Source organism: Ictidomys tridecemlineatus, chromosome 1, assembly GCF_052094955.1.
Source record: "Ictidomys tridecemlineatus isolate mIctTri1 chromosome 1, mIctTri1.hap1, whole genome shotgun sequence".
Taxonomy (NCBI): domain Eukaryota; kingdom Metazoa; phylum Chordata; class Mammalia; order Rodentia; family Sciuridae; genus Ictidomys; species Ictidomys tridecemlineatus.
Window position 1 is genome coordinate 42,731,622 of NC_135477.1, and position 17,286 is coordinate 42,748,907.

A 17,286-nucleotide genomic window follows, 5' to 3' on the forward strand; every position below is an offset into this window, starting at 1 on the left:
TTTAACTGTGCTGTGCTAATTCCTTAGATCTTAAACATCACTTAAAGCTACAAGTGGTAAAGTTTTAGTTCCCACTGTGCTGTTACTGAGACCTATTTGGGACATTTCAGAGGTGAGTTTTATAGGGAGAACTTTAGGTCATTGGAGGCAGATGTTCAAAGGGATTATGGCTCTTGGCTCCTCCCTCTTTCTCCTTATGTCATCCTGGTGGTAGACAGTTTTACTCTACCCTGATGCGCTTTCTCTTTTCAGGCCCAACTTACCATGAAATGAAACTTCCAAAACCATGAACCAAGCCTAGCCTGGTAAACCACACTCATAATCCAAGCAACCCACAAGTCTGAAGCAGGAATATCACAAGTTCAAGACCAGCCTTAGCAACTTAGTGAGAACATGTATCAAAGAATAAAAATGCCTTGAAAAGTTGCTCAGTGTCAAAAAACCCTGGATTTAATCCAGACAACTTAAAAAAAAAAGTCAAAACAAGCCTTGCCACAGGTATTAATTATAGTGGTGGAGAGCTAACACAGCTGGCTAGATTACTTTATATTGAAATTCTTATCTGGGGTTCTGTGTTCTGTAAGAAAGGACCATCATTTTCCTATGGAAACATCCAATAGCACACTGGATAGACATCTGCAACTTCAATAAACATGCCAAGTGACTACCTAAAGTGATTGTGTAAAAAACAGATTTCCCTGTTGGAGAGTTGCTGTTTCCCCATCTGTTCTCAATCTCATTATAGGAAGGAAAATATTTTCAAAATGAGATTTTCATGTTACACACCTTGGAAATTCATACAAAATGTGCTTTATACTATACCTTAATAAATATAGTATTTTGTACTTGTACAATCTAATAAATAAGAGACACATGACAAGCATAGCATATCAGATTACTCACAATGGTTATGAGGGGATGGGCAAAGTACAATAAACATAAGTACATGCTTTCTCTAAAAGTCCTAGTGTTACTAAATGATCATAACCAGTATACACCATTTTGTAATTAAATATTGTTAGAATAAAATGGGAAGTGCTACCAAAGAGAACTCTAGCCTTGGCCTGCTTCCACACAAAACACTCCAGGTGTCAACTGGAAATTCAAAAGTTGTTGTTCCTCTTTTCCACTGGCACTGTGTGAATGGTGCCCCCTAGTGGTTTCAGGGATGTAGCCTGCAGAGCTCTTTTTTGCAGGAGCTGAGGAAGGAACAGGAAACTCTCTGGAATACTTTAAAATGTTCTGACTCTTAAAGACCAAAATGATGAAAATTGTTCCAAATGGGAGGTTCCTAGTTACCTCCCACGTTGAAGATTTGTCTCAAAAACTCAGATTGGCAATATCTGAATGCTCACTTGTGCACGCTCAGATATCATAGACCCACATGCCCAGGTGACTGTCAAATACAATGGAATTCCAACAAGGACTCTTAACCCAGTGAAGGAGGTTCCAGGGGTTCTTGAGATTTCAGTAGTTGGAGCTGCAGCTTCAGTGGAAGCCCTGCCTCTGGTGGGGAAAACTCAGGTACTGCTGTTTGTAGGTGGATGGAGGTGTCTATTTAAATAACAGAGAAAGATGCTTCTGAGAATAGGAATTGAAAATGGAATGGCACTCTAATAGGCATATGCCTGCCACAGTATAGTAGGCAGGCAAATACCGGCCACATATGCCTGAGTATATTCACTATGAGCACAGTGGGAGATCTTAGGGCTGGGGAAAATTGTTAAAAGCAAAATTAAAGAGAAGTACAAAAGAAATTTCAAAACAAAAATTCTAGGAATCAATGGTTAATCACAAGGATTATGTGAGTTCAAAGCTAAATAGATAGGTGATGGACAGACCTGCTTGCAGAAGTCTGTTCCTAGAAGGCTGCATTCTGCCAAAATGTTGTGGACTTTTGTCAGGAAATCCTGAGTGACAACGCTTTCTTCATAATGTCTCAGCTTGTCTATTTGTTGTTCTTTGTTGTTGTTGGTATTATATTTGTCAGAAAAACAAATTCATTTTGATATCAGTGATGCTGACAGCTTTTTGAGAGTCCAGGCTGTCCTGGAAAGCTATTCTGTGTCCTGAAGATACTGTGCTGGTCCTTGGAGAATAGGAGCAGCTGCAGAACCCTCCATACACTGGCACCTTAGAGGATCTTATCTCCAAGTGGAAGAAAATGTCTGAGGCAGGGCTGTGCAAGAAGTGTCTACCAAAAGCACATGCTCATTTAAATTTGGCAAGTGCTCTCTTTGTGTCTGTTGCTGTGGAGAGCCTGCATAAATCCAACTTTCTCCAGAGCACTAGAAGATGCCCAGTAAGGGATTGACTACTGGTTGGTACTGCTGCCCCAGCAGAAGACAATGACAGATCAGAAATCTGAGTGTGTGTGTGTGTGTGTGTCTGTGTGTGTGTGTGTGTGTGTGTGTTCATTGGGGTGGTAATGGGGTTGTATGAAGGATTCAGGTTTTGTTTTCTTTTCTTTTCTTTCAAGTTTTTTTTTCTGTGGTGTTTGTTGTTGTTTTCATAGAGATCCTGAACTCAACATGTTTCTATGCAGATTTGAGACAGTCCTTTGCCCTGAGCTGCTATGGATGATTCCAGCATGATTATGATTATAGCTTTCTAAATTTTAATGTTATAATCTTCAAATATAATTTTGGTCCAGTCAAAGCTCTCTTTAGACCACTCATCTCATAGATTCTGGGTTGGGGATCTGGGCTGCTCTGTATCACCTTGCTTTCCATCTTGTCCTAAAAGTGCTGCCACAAAACTGACCTCCATTGTGGAGGAGATACAAACTGCATCTGAGCAATTGAATCTTGTCCATTTGTTTGACAATCTGCATCTTGCTCTTGTAGAAGGGGAGGCAACTGATGTTCTAAGTCCCCATGCTTCTGGGAAATTAATAATGGGTCCTAAATTAGCAGCTTCTCTTGGTAGTTTTGGCACTGTTGCTGCTGTAAAATAGAATATCTCTAGTCATTCATCTGCTGTCCTTTAGGGAGACCAGAGAGCTCCTTGTCCTGCTCTAGTTGTATCTTACCCTGCACACTATCAACAAAGGGCAAATGCAAAAGCCTGCTCCGCTGGCTTTCTTCTATCATGAACATGGCCTTATAGATGGCTGTACTGATACTAGAAGAAGGTCCACTTTCTCTGGCCCCTTGACCCAGAGAAAGACAACTTGGTTCCTTTCTCATGCCTGGGAATACCCAGTCACATGAACCATCCTCTTCACTAGGACCTTCTGTGTCTCCAATGCAAAGTAGCTGTGTCTTTCCAGTGGAGCCTGCTGGGGGCCAGAAGGCTGTGCAGTGACTCTGTCAGATTGCCTCTGGGCATCCTGGTGGTAGAAAACTGGATAACCTTGGACAAGCGACTCCTGTTATTTCCTGGCAGCAAATATCCTCTGTTTCTCTCTAGCTGGTAATCTGGATCTTTTGTTTTGTTACCAATTTTAAAAAGAAAGACAATTTATTTTCACTCAAATATTTTTTAGGTAATCTTAGTTTCAGCATTATCACTGACTTGCTTCTTGACTTGGAATAGACACAAAGAAGAAAATCCTTCCTGGGCCATCCATATAATGGAGGTTGTGAATGGTGCCCAATTCCATATTCCAAACTGTCCCAACAGTCTGAAGCAGCCCTTCTGTCCATGAGAACTCAGGCTTTTCAAAGTCTCCCAGCAACGTCTCTGTAACCTCTGTATTTAGAATGAACAGATCCCAAGTTGCCATACACACAGTCCCTCAACTTTTTAATTTTTCTTAAGCTGCCCCATCAAGGTACAGTCATGACTCAGTGTATTGTAAGAATATTCTTAAATTTGTTGTATTTAAAATACACATATAGAACAAGCAAGCTTTTGTTACAACTGGGCAGTGCATTGTACACGTGATTTGAACAACTGCACTGAACAACTCTACATGTTTTTCTCCTACATCAATTGAGGATACCTGCAATACCAGCTGTAGTCCCCAGAGTTCAGTGGTGAGTGTATGGAGATGAGAAAAAGTTGTGGGGCATGAATCAAGTCTAGTCAGCTCCTGGCAGTTTGCCAGAAGGAGTGGTTTGTGAGGAAATGCCACCAAGTCATTAAGATGGTGGGGATTCCTTATTGGCTGATTGCTGTATCTGAATGATGCTAATTGAGTCAAGCTGTGTGTAATTAGTTAGGTATATATACCGTTGTTGCTCTGTAATAAAGCAGTTCCAGCTTCAACTTTCAAGTTGCTTGTCACCTCCCTGTTATTTTGCCCAGCTGGACTGAGGCAAGAAAATGCTTTTTTGACTATACAATCCAATGAGCTAGGGTTGTAGAGGGGCACAGACAAGAGTGTCTGTAAGCCTTTTGATATTTGATCATTCCTTGAACCCATCCCCAAGTTCACAATAGCTTTAGGTTAAGAGCTGGAAATAATCTTCTTTACATGCTTAAGATTGTTAAAATTGTCACTATACATAACAACTGGGACCTCTAAAAACATGTTCTCATTTTCTCTTTCCAACATAATTATAACAGAAAGATGAGGTGTAAGATTCCATAATATGTCAGTGGTGACAGAGAAGTTAGCAAGTAAGGTACAAATATTAAACCAAAAGGCAAGTGGATTTTGTTCAAATGATCAATTAAGAATCTCCAATCATGTTTTGTAAATTTGTGCCATGGTTTTTCGTTTTCCTCTTTCGTGATTTGTTTCTCCTTCTTCCTCATGACAATCTTCAAGTGAAGATGCTGAAAAAAATGGAAACATAAAAGAACAGAATTTAGGAATACTACAGGCATCCAGAGAAAGAAAAGTTTATGTGTTGACTAAGATTTTTTAAATATGGAGCTCTGACTCAAGCCTTATTCATAATAAAAAAAAATGACTAAGGACCTATCTTTAAAAATATGAGGATACCATGATATTATGATCTGCAGGCTGGGAAAGAATTTTGGTCTAACAATAATTCAATAATATAAAGAAAGAGACTAAGACAAAATCCTCAGCCATAATAGTAACTGAGAAAGTACAAATAAATCATCTCACCTCAATATCACACCAAAAACCTTAAGTGGTTGACAGTAGAGTAGGGTTGGAATAAGATTAAATAAACTAGGGAGCAAGCATTGAGATGATACAAGTATTGATATTTTTATGACTACCTTCATTTTTTGGTCTATAATATAAAGTACAAACTGAGCTTACTGTTCAACATAACAATCAAACAAAAAATACTGAAGTTTTTGCAGGATGTTTACATGACCTTTTCCTAACCCCTCTCCAACAGGATGGTGCCAAGGGCTCACCAACTGTTTGTATGGGGCCTTTGATTGTTTGGTGGTACTGAGAATTGAAGCCAGGGCCTCAGGCATGCTAGGCAAGGACTCTTCCACTGGATCACACTCAAAATACAAAAAGCTAAAAGGCTGGGCATGTAGCTCAGTGGTAGAGCATCTGTGGGTTCAATTCCCAGCACAAAAAGAAAGAAAGAAAGAAGAGAGCCTAAAGTGAGGAATTGAACTGTAAACAAATAGAGATTTATGAGACTGCAGTTATTATTAAGGTGAAAATAAAATATTGTAAAATTATTTTTTTTTACTGTAAGAAAAATATACACAGAATTGACATGAGAGGAAATAAGAAGAGAGTCAAAACATGCCCCTATCAAAAGGAAAGAAAAAACCCAAGCTAAAGCAGTAAGAACAAAGTAGGGACACACACACACACACACACACACACACACACACACACACACACAGGACATACCAAACAAAAAAAAAATGGCAGTAGTAGCCCTCATTTCTTCTCCTTCAACTTCTATCTCTCTCCAGTTTCTTTGTTTTTCCAGCATTTTTCAGAAGGGTAACAGATAAACCCAGTAGCTGTTCCACTGGCTTTATAATAGAGCTTTATCCCAACTCTTTCTTATTTTTCATTTTGAGACAAGGTTCAACTAAGCGGCCTCAATCTTGAGATCCTTCTGCTTCAGACTCCAGGAGTCACCAAAATGAAAAGCATGCACCTCATGCCCCACTACTAGTACACTAATAATTGTACAGAATAATGGGATTCTGGGTGATACTCTCAACACCCTCATACACAACTCCCTCTTTCTGTCCTCTCCTTTTCTCTGGGTGACCTAATACATTTGGAAGGCATCCATTCTTCCATAGAAAACAAATATGGAACATTTATTTCTGAGTCCAAAGAAACACTAGGAAGGATTTAACAAATGGTGCTGGAAAAATTGGATATTCACATACAAAGGATCAAGTTGGGCCTTTTACCCCACAGGGAAAAATTATCTCAATGGAAATAAATAAACTAGAAAAATGAACAAAATATGCTGCAACAAAACGTGAGGAAAAAGTTTCATGACATTGAATTTGGCAATGATTTATTTGCTACATCACCAAAAGCACACACACAAGAACATTAGGCTACATCTAAATAAAGAACTAAAGTATACAATGCAGTAAAAAAAGGACAGTCTACAGATTAGGACAATCCCTTTGCAAATTATCTCTGACAAAATGTTGATATCAGGACAAAGAACCACAACTTACACAGAACTGTAAATTTAAATGGGAAAAGGATTTGAATAGACATCTCTCCAAAGAAGAAAAAACCCATATTCATTAAGCATGTGAAAAGATGGTCAACATCACAAATCATTAGGGAAGCCAAACTCAAATCTGCAGGGAGATAACACCTCACTCTCATTAGGGTGGCTACTATCCACAAACCAAATAACAAGAGTAAAGCATCTGCAGAACAGGAGCAGAGGAAGTAGAACCCCTGATGCACTGTTGGTGAGAAGGCAAAATGGTGTAGCTACTGTGAAAAACGACATGGTGGTTTCTCAAAAAAATAATTAAAAATGACCCTATTACCCAGGAATTTCACTTTTATGAGGTACCTCAAGAGTCAAAAATCATAGAAACCAAAAGAACTATATGATAGTGTCCACAGTCTAAGGAGCACTGTAGGGAATGGGGAATTGTGGTTTAATGATTACAAAGTACAGGTTTTCTTTTTCTTTCTTTTCTTTTTTTTTTAAATTTGGTTACTTGTAAATGGCAGTAGTAGCCCTCCTTTTTTCTCCTCCCACTTTTTAAAATATTTTATTACTTGTAAATGGATCTTTTATTTTATTTATTTATTTATATGCAGTGCTGAGGATCAAACTCAGGGTCACACACATGCCAGGCAAGTGCTATACCACTGAGCCATAACCACAGGCCACAAAAATATCAGCTTTACAAAATGAAAAGAGCTCTGTGGACAGTTGGTGGTAAGGTTTACAGGACAATAGGTGTTGCCACTGAACTGCACATTTAAAAATGGTAGTGAGGTTAAGTTCTACACCCACTATGCATCCCAAAGGATGGTTCTTAGAAAGTTTGAGAAGGTCTGAGGACCCAGGACTTGCACAGAGTAACAGCTTAGTAAATATTTAATAAAAAAGAAATTCAAAGAAATCATCCCAAGAGAGAACACCTGAATTTATTCACCTTCAACAAACATAGTTCACTTATAGCAAAGCCACATCAGGATAACTAACCCACTCCATAGAACAGATTTAACTCACTCTGGGAGTGGAGCCTCCTTAACCTTAAAGACAACACCTTGAGATGCTGTTCCATCAGGATTATGTTTTTCACACAGGAACTTCAAGGGGTTCAACATTGGCTCTACTTCAGTTGAACTGAGCCCAGAGTTGTTTTACTCTCAGTCATGCACCGAATAACCATGCTGTGCTCAAGAAGAGACTGGATATATGCTGGCAATGACACCGAGCATGTCATCAAGTTATGAATGACATTAGAGATATATTAGTTTATGTAAGTGCACCCAATGGTGTCCACCCAACAAATGTCTCCTCATACATTTCTCTGAATTAGTCAAAATCATTAAGCGATGCCCGAATGGAATCATTTTTGGTGCTTTTGGATGTTTCTTAATATGAGAAATACAGTTCTCCCTAAAACACAGACATAGTTCTTTCTCTCTTCAGAAACAAAGGACGCTAATCTCCTTTATGAACACATTCAACATACTTTGTAGTCTTAACAGTGAGCTCTGGAGAGTACATAGGAGGCTTATTCCTGTCTAGGAGGGGCTGATGAGAAGAGAAAAGGAGGCAGTGCTTTCAACCATGCCACTTAGCAGAAATCTCCCCAACAATTCATATGCAGTACCACTTTTCTACCTCTCATCCTAGGGAACCATCAATGAGCCGCAGCATGAAATACTAGCCATGAGATGCAAGTTCCCCAATTGTTCAGAAACAAAAGCTAAAATGGGATTAAAAAAATAATAATAAAGCACTCTATTCAAAGCAAATGTCACATGTGGGAAGGCCAGCTCATCACAGCCAAGATTCCAGGGGAGCTTCTGGTCTAGATTCATCCCACTCCCTTCTCCATAACTCAATATGAAATGTTTCCAGCATTTCTTAAATGCAAATGTGCACACTGAAAATGTTTGAAAGACATGAGTTTTTTCCAAATAAAGTTCAGTAGTAAGAAGCAGTAACCAAAGAGACAAGTCCTTTAGATTGCTGTAGCCCCTTGGTTAGAAGGAGGAACTCTGGCACATGCTTAGCTGAGATCCATGGTGGCTTTGTGAAAGACTTCACATCCCAAAGGGACTAGAGTTGAGTCACCACTGTTTGAAGGCCCTGTGATGCACATTTTTGCCTCTGAGACCCTCTGGCCTGTTGACTCCTGACTCACTATATACAGTTTGGGAGGAGGGTCATGTATAAGTTGCAAGACAGCTGACTCCTAAACCTTGTCCTCTAAACTAGAGCTCCTCTATAAAAAGAAATCAGAGACAGAATCAAGACTTTTGCAAGTTCACCTCATCATAAACCTTGCAGGTAAAATCTCTTCCACTATCCTAGGCTTGGAAAGTTCCACAATTTAATTCTGAATTGCACAGAATAAAAAAAAGAATCATTTGTTAAATGGAAAAACAATTCCCAGGACCACTCATTAAATTTTCCAGTGTACTTTCTCACCCCTCCCCAACTCCTAAGATTCTAGAAAATCTGGGGCATGATAGGCAAATACCCTACAATTAAGCTATACCCATGCTCTTTGTGTGTTCTGTTGGGAAGAAAGCCACCTGGAAACCAGGGCCTCCTGCATCCAGGCCTTGTGCATGCAGGCCTCTGGCAAGCTAAGCAAGGACTCTACTATTGAGCCACTCCATAGCCTATCCTGTGGTTCTAAGGAACTAACCCTCTGCCCCACCAATGCCTCATAGTGTTAGAGCAAGTGCTCTAACACTGATCCAACAATGCTCTAACACTGATCCACAAGCCCATTCCCATACCCATAAACTTTGTCTGAAGGGGTCCCTTGCTTGAGTCCTCCATGAGCACTTTCATGGAGGAGAAAGTTGACATCATCAGAAGACCCTCTCCCTGCTTCTTTGTTCTGGCCCCACTCCCGGCCTCCTCACTCACCATCTTGCCCTGACTGTTTACACCCTTCTACATCTAGAAAACCACCTTTGGAAACACAGTGTTCATGAATAGTGAGCTGGGAGTCAGCATGAATGAAAGGATTAGTAGGTAAAAACACGGTTATCAGATATTCATATAATATTAAAGTATCTCCCATGAGAAATTTATTACAAAAGAAAAAATTAAAGAATATTTTTAGTTACAGGTGGACATAATACTTTTAGTTTTATTTATTTATTCTTATGTGGTGCTAGGGATTATACCTGGTGCCTCATAAGCACTATGCAAGTTCTCTACCAATGAGCCACACCCCAGCCCTCAAAGGAAATTTGTACAGTAGAGAGATCATAGAGCCATCCCCTTCATCACACCCTCTTCCTTTCCCCCATTAATGGGCCTTGAGCCCAGGGAAGCTGGCCATACCACTGAGCTACATCCCAGCCCATGATGAGATGGACTGAGAAACACTCTATGCCACTTCACAGGAGAGGAGTGGCATTTTGACTTAACACAAAGTCAGAATGGATGAATTGTGGCATTTGACCTGTTGTTACTGTTACAATAATTATTGACACTAAATCTAACCTCCACTCTGCATTTCACTTCTCCCTGTACCAAGCAGACCCTCCTCTCCTCTTATATCTTTTCCCACCTGGCAAGAGGATGGGAATGCATACTCAAAAGATGGTAGCTTAAAAACAAAATATAAACAATCAAAAAGCTTCCTAAATCTCAACTTTCCTAGTTATCTCCCTCCTTTCCCACCCTTCCCCAGATGTCCTGGTTCTCTTCTCTGGCATAGCTTGCTGTGGTCTTGGGCTAGCAGGCTCCTAGGAAAAGCCCATGCTTCTTTGTGGGGCATCACTGAGGGCTCTCTTGGCTGGGTCTTGCTGGTGGATCTGGAAATCCTTTTTGGTGTCAAAAGCCAAAGACAAGTACGCATTGTGTGGTTCAGGCACTCCCAACCAGGAGGCTTTCCATTTGGGCTGACTCTCACCCCATGACTCTGCTCAGAGAGAGGGCTACCTCCCAGCTTTCTGTTTTCCTTGGACCCTTGCTTTTGGCATGAGCGAGGAGAGCAAACCACAGAGTAGGCTGCAAACCTGAGTACACACTATGGGCACTGGTACAACCTGGGCACCTTGGGGGAAAATCCCCACACCTCTAAATAATCTCTGTGTACCTTGGGCCACCTCCTTGATCCTCCCAGACTCACCTTGCATTCAGTGTGGGTATCACTGAAACCTGCAGGGTAAGGGAGCATTAAAGGAAAGAGAGACTGGAGGCTTCCTGCCTCAAGGGTGCCTCATTAGCTTAGGCCAAGAGTGTTTTTTCTGGCAGCAGGATGCTCATGGTGGAGACCCCCATACATCCCAGTAGCTTCATTCTCACCTGGTTCACCCTCCACATTCCCTCATTATCTTTGACTTTCCTGGGACCTGAGAGTTAAGAGGCTCCATAATTCTAAAGTTGTGGATTTTGCAGGCAGACCTAAGTGCCTTCCAACCTGGAAGCTGCAACTCTCTGACTTTAGATTAAATATATTCATACATTTTCCTTGAAAAAGGATGAATATATTTAATGAGGATGAAGATACTTACCTGGTACAAAGATTAAATGAGATAAGGCATGTAGATTCCAAAACACCACTGAGATTAGAGAAGGCATCCAGCCAATGACAGAATAACAATAAATCATGGTACTTGCTGGCCACCAGTGTGCTTTGTGGCCTGGCACCTGGTGGGTATATTCTCTCAGTTATTTTCACTGATGCCATTCTTTCCTATTTTGAATTTGATGGCTCATTTTTATAGAGAGATTGTTCAACTTTAGGAAACTGGGCCCTTACTGTCTTCTTGCCCAGAAATATCAATATACATTGGGTTGGTTTGTTTAAGTGTGAAACACACAATTGCCATAAATTCAGGCAGTTTATGGAATCATTCAAGTAGTTCTGGTCCTACCATATTTTCTAGGTAAACAAATCTTCTACTAATAGCAATAATTTGTCTCCTTCACAATACTGCCTCTTTTGATTTGTCCTTTATTGCATTGAACTGCCCTTGAGTACTTGATTAATTAATTAATTCAATGTCAGCATCTCTACATTTTCCTGGTGTAAGAAAGAACAAATGGCATGAAAGGAGGCATGTGTCTGTATTCCCATGGCTGGGGAGCCTGAGGCAAGAGGATTGAGAGTTCAAAGCCAGGCTCAGTAATTTAGAAAGGTCCTGAACATCTTAGCAAGACCCTGTCTCTAAATATATATAAAAAAAAGGCTAGGGTTGTTGTTCATGCAGCTCAGGAGTTAAGAGAACCTAAGTTCAATCCTCTGAAAAAAAAAGAATAAAAAAAAGAACACAGCTCTCATTTATCCTCTATGCATGTGTCAAATGTTTGATTAACAAAGAAGGAATTTTCCATGGATATGTCCCTTAACTTATACCTTAGAATTTATCATTATTGATAAGTCATCAATAACTGTTAAATTTTAATAGCTAAGTATTTATTGAAATGATACCATTATTTTGATTTTTGATTCTTATCTATGAGAAAGGAATGGCGGCCTGAAAATTTTTCAGAATACCATTTGGGAATGAATAGTCAGAAAAAATTTAATTTATTATCAATTATCAGTTAAATGACTTGGCTGACTTGAGAGGTTGAGACAGGAGGATCACAGGTTCAAGGTCAGCCTGGAAACTTAACCAGGCTCAAACAACATAGTGAGACACTAAAAATAAAAAATTAAAAGTCCAGGGATGTGGGGATGTGGCTCATTGGTAAATGACCCCTGTGTTAAATCCCTAATACAAAAAGAAAGAAGGACAGAAAATTAGCAGCTAAAGGATAGCCTATAAATTAGAGCAAGAGGATATTTAGATGTCCATTACAGGAAAAACACTTTAAGTTAGAAACATTAATTAAATACATTTCAAAAACCACAGAAATACTATAAATGGAATAGAGATTACATCTTTAATAACCTTTAAAACTACTTGAAGAAAACAATGGAAATCATTTTTATAATTTTGGAGTGTGGAATCATAAGCAAATTGGAAACTCTAGAAGTCACAAAAAAGTTTTGAGAAATTTGCCTACCTAATATCTAAACTTCTTGAGCAAAGACAGCAAAAAGATAGTAAAAGGGAGGTCTGGAGAAAACATTGCCAGCACCAATAAAAGACATTTACATTAATAATCAGAATATACAAAGAAAAGGGGGGAAATAGAAGGGAAAATTATTTAAGTAGACAAATGCAACCCAATGTCACTTCTACATAGCAGCAACTAAATAAAACCCAACAAGAAGATACCATTTTCAACCATAGGATGGATTTATTAAAAAAAAAAAAAAGGTGTTGGGGATCAGCCCTCCTCTACACTATTCCAACCAGACAGTGATATCAGAGTTGGGTGCACACTGGCTCATCTATGGTTTAGTGAAAATTGGAAGCAGTGTTTGCCTTTTGGACAAAACATAAAGGTTCTCTCATTCTGTGATTGCCAGGCCAGGAATCTAGTCTTTCCAGAATACACGAAATGGGGACTAGTAATGTGGTTCAGTGGTTGACCACTTACCTAGCACATGCAGGCCCTGGGTTCAAACCCCAGCATGGGGGGGGGGGATAGAAACACAGTGAGAGAGAGGAAGGAAGGAAGAGAGGGAGAAATGGAGGGAGAAAAAAAGGAAAGAAGCATAGTATTTACAGCTGCCTCTAAGACCAGGACACAAGAAAAGACCACTGACTCCAATTAAAATCAAATTAAAGCAAGCTTATTATTTTGACCGGCCAGGCTGCCTCTCCCTCCCAAAATGGCATGAACAATACAGCAACCCCAGGTTTCATGCAGCCCCACTTTATACCCCAGAAAGTTACACATCATGGGTTACAGATAACAGAACTCTGACAAGCATCACACTAATGGAAGTTTACATTTTTTGCTGGCCCCAACATCAGAATTTATGAGGATAAGTAGAGCCTCAGAGAGGGTCCTTGTCTGGCCAGGGAAGGCCAATATTTATGAAGTGCCACTAAGTTTCAGAGAGAGCTGCTATCTGGTCAGAGAGCCAGGCATGGGTGAGTTCAAGGAACGGGCAGGCTTTCCAAGCAGGTTCAAAATTTGAGGTAATTTATACTAAAGCAAAAAATTATCTTTTCATGGCTTTGTAGCAAGATGGCTCCCCATGCTAAGAAAAAATCCAGTTGGGGCTATCACTGTCCTCCCTCTCTAATGCCTGCACTACTTCAAGTGCACTGAACTCCAGTAAAAGGGAGCAAGAAGGTCTCAAAATGAATCCTTCAAAAAGCCCACGACCTCCCAAACCACAAGTGGTAAAACCCCCAAGAAGCACTTGGCTACAAAAATCACTTGAAATGAGCGCCCTCTAGTGTAGAGATGAAGAAAACTCAGAGTTACAGGCCCAGTGTTGTGCTTCTCTGAAATCTAGTTTGTCCACTAAATTTCAGATTCATTAACTCCTCCTCCAGCGTCTGGTGTGAGAAACTGCTCAGATTTCAAAACAGATTTGTGATTCCATACGGCAGCTATCCCGCTTTGTGGGAGGCAAATGAAGACTCTCTGTTTGGCTTTTTAGAAGACACAAATAAGATCTGTGCTATCCATGCCAAACATGCAGTAGTTATGTCAAATGACCTCCAAAGAGCACTCTGACACATTGAGAATTATGTAAGAACCTACTATGGGCCGGGATGTATGAGTAGCTGTGTGAAAGCCTCCCATGCATGAGGCCCTGGGTTTGACTCACAGCATCTCAAAACAACAAACCAAACCACTATATTTAGGTCTGAAGTTAAACATGCCCTCTGTCCCCAAGGTGTCAAAAGGTGCCTCAGTGGATGATTATTTGTAGAAAACTAGGGGAGAGGAATCAGTTATTGACAGCTTTTCCATTTTTATTTGTGTGTGATTTTTTTATGTAAATGTTAAAATGCAAAGCATTAATGCAGATCAAAATGTTTCAATGAACAAATTCTGGCAATTCAGCTGTATGATGATTATAAAGGTGTGCTATTAATTTCTTTTTTTGGACTTTGGCAGCATTTTGATTGTTTACTAACTAAGTTAACTTCTTACTGACGGCCACTAAATGTAGTTTGTACAATTGTGATCATACAGTGGATTTCACTCACTATGCCTTTCTGAGTTGTCCCACATGCTAGTGCAGGTTTTTAATACTGTCCATCTTCTGTGCTGTTTTTATAAATTTGCTATTAAAATATAGGAATCCAGGCACTGTGACACATGCTGGTAATCTCAAGTATTCCAGAGGTTGCGGCAAGGTATTGCAAGTTCTAGTGTTTTGAATCTTAAATTCAGGGGCAGGAAACTCTGAAACTTAGTGAGCCCCTGTCTCAAAATCAAAACTTAAAAAGACCTGGGGATATAGCTCAATGGTGGAATGTCTCTTGGTTTAATCCCTATTACCTAAATAAATAAATACATGCAACTGTTAAAAAGATGTATGTTCATGAAGCATGTTTTATACTGGGGGCAAATAAAGAAATAGTCTGTGTAAATAATGGTAGGTCCATGCACAGGATCCTTTGTAGCTCCTACATGGAATAAAGTAGATTTATGTGTACTCACTTTCATAAACTTTTTTCAAATTTTTAATGATCTTCCAAGAATTGATGCTAGGACGCAGGTAGATATGAATATGAAAGCAAACTATTTTTAGTTGATTCTCTGTTTCTAAAGTTTTTCTCCATATATACTGGAAACACAGGCAATATGTAAAGAAGAAATAGGAGAGTCCACCACGTTATAGGAATAGAACTGGAATTATTTGGTAGAGGAAATTAGTGACAGGGAGAAGTTTGATGTTTTGCATTTTATACTTTATTACTTTGTGCTCTAACATAACAAGAAATTAAAGTGTGTGTGTGTTTGTGTGTGTGTGTGTTTTGAATCTTAAATTCACAATATTAGGCAACCAATCCCTAACTTTGAGCTATAAGAATTTTTGTGGATTTAAATGTTCTTTGATAATTTCCCACTGAGCTAAACTACTGTAGAATGTCCAACCAAGTATGAGAAATTCATGACAACTGACTAGGAACTGAAACCTCCAAAAACATTAACTAATTCTGGTAAGGTGAACAACACCTATTATTCCAACAACTCTGGAGGCTTTGGAAAAAGGGTCACAAATTCAAAACCACCTAAGCAACTCTGTGTCTCCAAAAATAAAGAGGGTCGGCAAACTAGCTAAGTGGAGAAGACGCCTGGATTCAAAACTTAGGGCATCAAAAAATAAAAAAAAAACTTAGAATAAGCATTATCACAGCTATTCGCTGTTGTAGGAATAAAATTAACACAGCTAATATGATAGCTTTATGTGGCTAACATGATAACTGTATGTGAATATTCTTATCTGGGAATTCAATGTTCTGTAAGAAAAGAGCATTTTCCTGTGGAAACATCTAGAAGAAGAATTGCTAGGCATCTTCCACTTCAATCAACATTCCAAATGACTGTCCAAATAAGACATTTCCCCTGTTAGAGGTGCTATTTATCCACCTATTCTCAGTCTCATTATATGAAGGAAAATATTTACAAAATAAAGGTTTGTATTCTACACGCCTTTTAAATGCATGGAAAACACGTTTTATTTTGTCATTTAATATCATTTCAGAATTTCACACTTAAATAAATGTGAGATACATGACAAACATAGCATCTAAAACTCTTCACAATGGTTCCAAGAGGGTGGGCAAAGGAAAACCATAAATGCAAGCTTTCTTCACTACTCCTGGTTTTGCTTAAATGACAAGAACGAGTATACCCTCTTTTGTAATCAAACATAATGATAGCAAAATGAAAAGGACTGACAAAAAATACTCTATCCTTGGCCGACTTCTACACAAAAAACCCCAGGAGTCAACAGAATATTCAGGAAGAACATCTCCTGCTGCTTATGTGAATGGTGCCTTTCAGTGGTCCGAGGGATGTAGCCTGCAGAGCTGGGTCCACAGGAGCTGTTGGAGAGACAGGAAACTCTCTGGTGGAAGACTTCAAGGTGTTCTATGTCCTAGAGACCCAAATTGCAAAACTGGTTCCAAGTGAAAAGCTCCGTGATACCGCTGTCTTCGAAGTTTCTCTCAAAAACTCAGATCAATAATATCCAAAGTCTCCCCTGGGCACCCTCAGATATCATTGACCTGCATGCCCAGGTGACTGTCAGAACACTCTGGATACAAACAGGGGCTCTCATCTCAGTGCAGGATCCTCCAGGAGTTCTTGAAGTTGCAGTAGCTGAAACTGTGGCTTCAATACAAGTTCTGCTTTCAGTGGGGACCTGGGCTGCTCTCTAGCAACTTGATGTCCATGTAACACAAAAGGTAGCCCACGTAGCAGGATGGAGGTATCCAACTCAAATATGGCCTGAGAAACATTCTTCCAAGAATGTGAATTGGAAATCAAATGACACAGCAACGGCATATGCCTGCCACAGTACACCGCAGGCACATTCACTGTGAGCACAGTGGGAGAGTTGAGGGCTGGGGGAGATTTTTAAAGGCAAAGGTATAAAGAACTACAACACATATTTCCAAATAATAAGTCTTGGCAACTGTAAGAAGAGAGATATAAGTTCAAAGTTAAACAGTTTCTGGACACACATCACTGCAGAAGTCTGTTTTAAAAGGCTGAATTCCAGCAGACTCTTGTAAATTCTTGTCAAGCAATCCTGGCTGAGATGTCTTCCTTCCTAATGTTCTGGCTTGGTTTTTGTTGGTTTGTTGGTGACGGTGGAAACACATGAAAATCCATTGTGATACCAATGACACTGTCAAATTTCAGAGAGTCC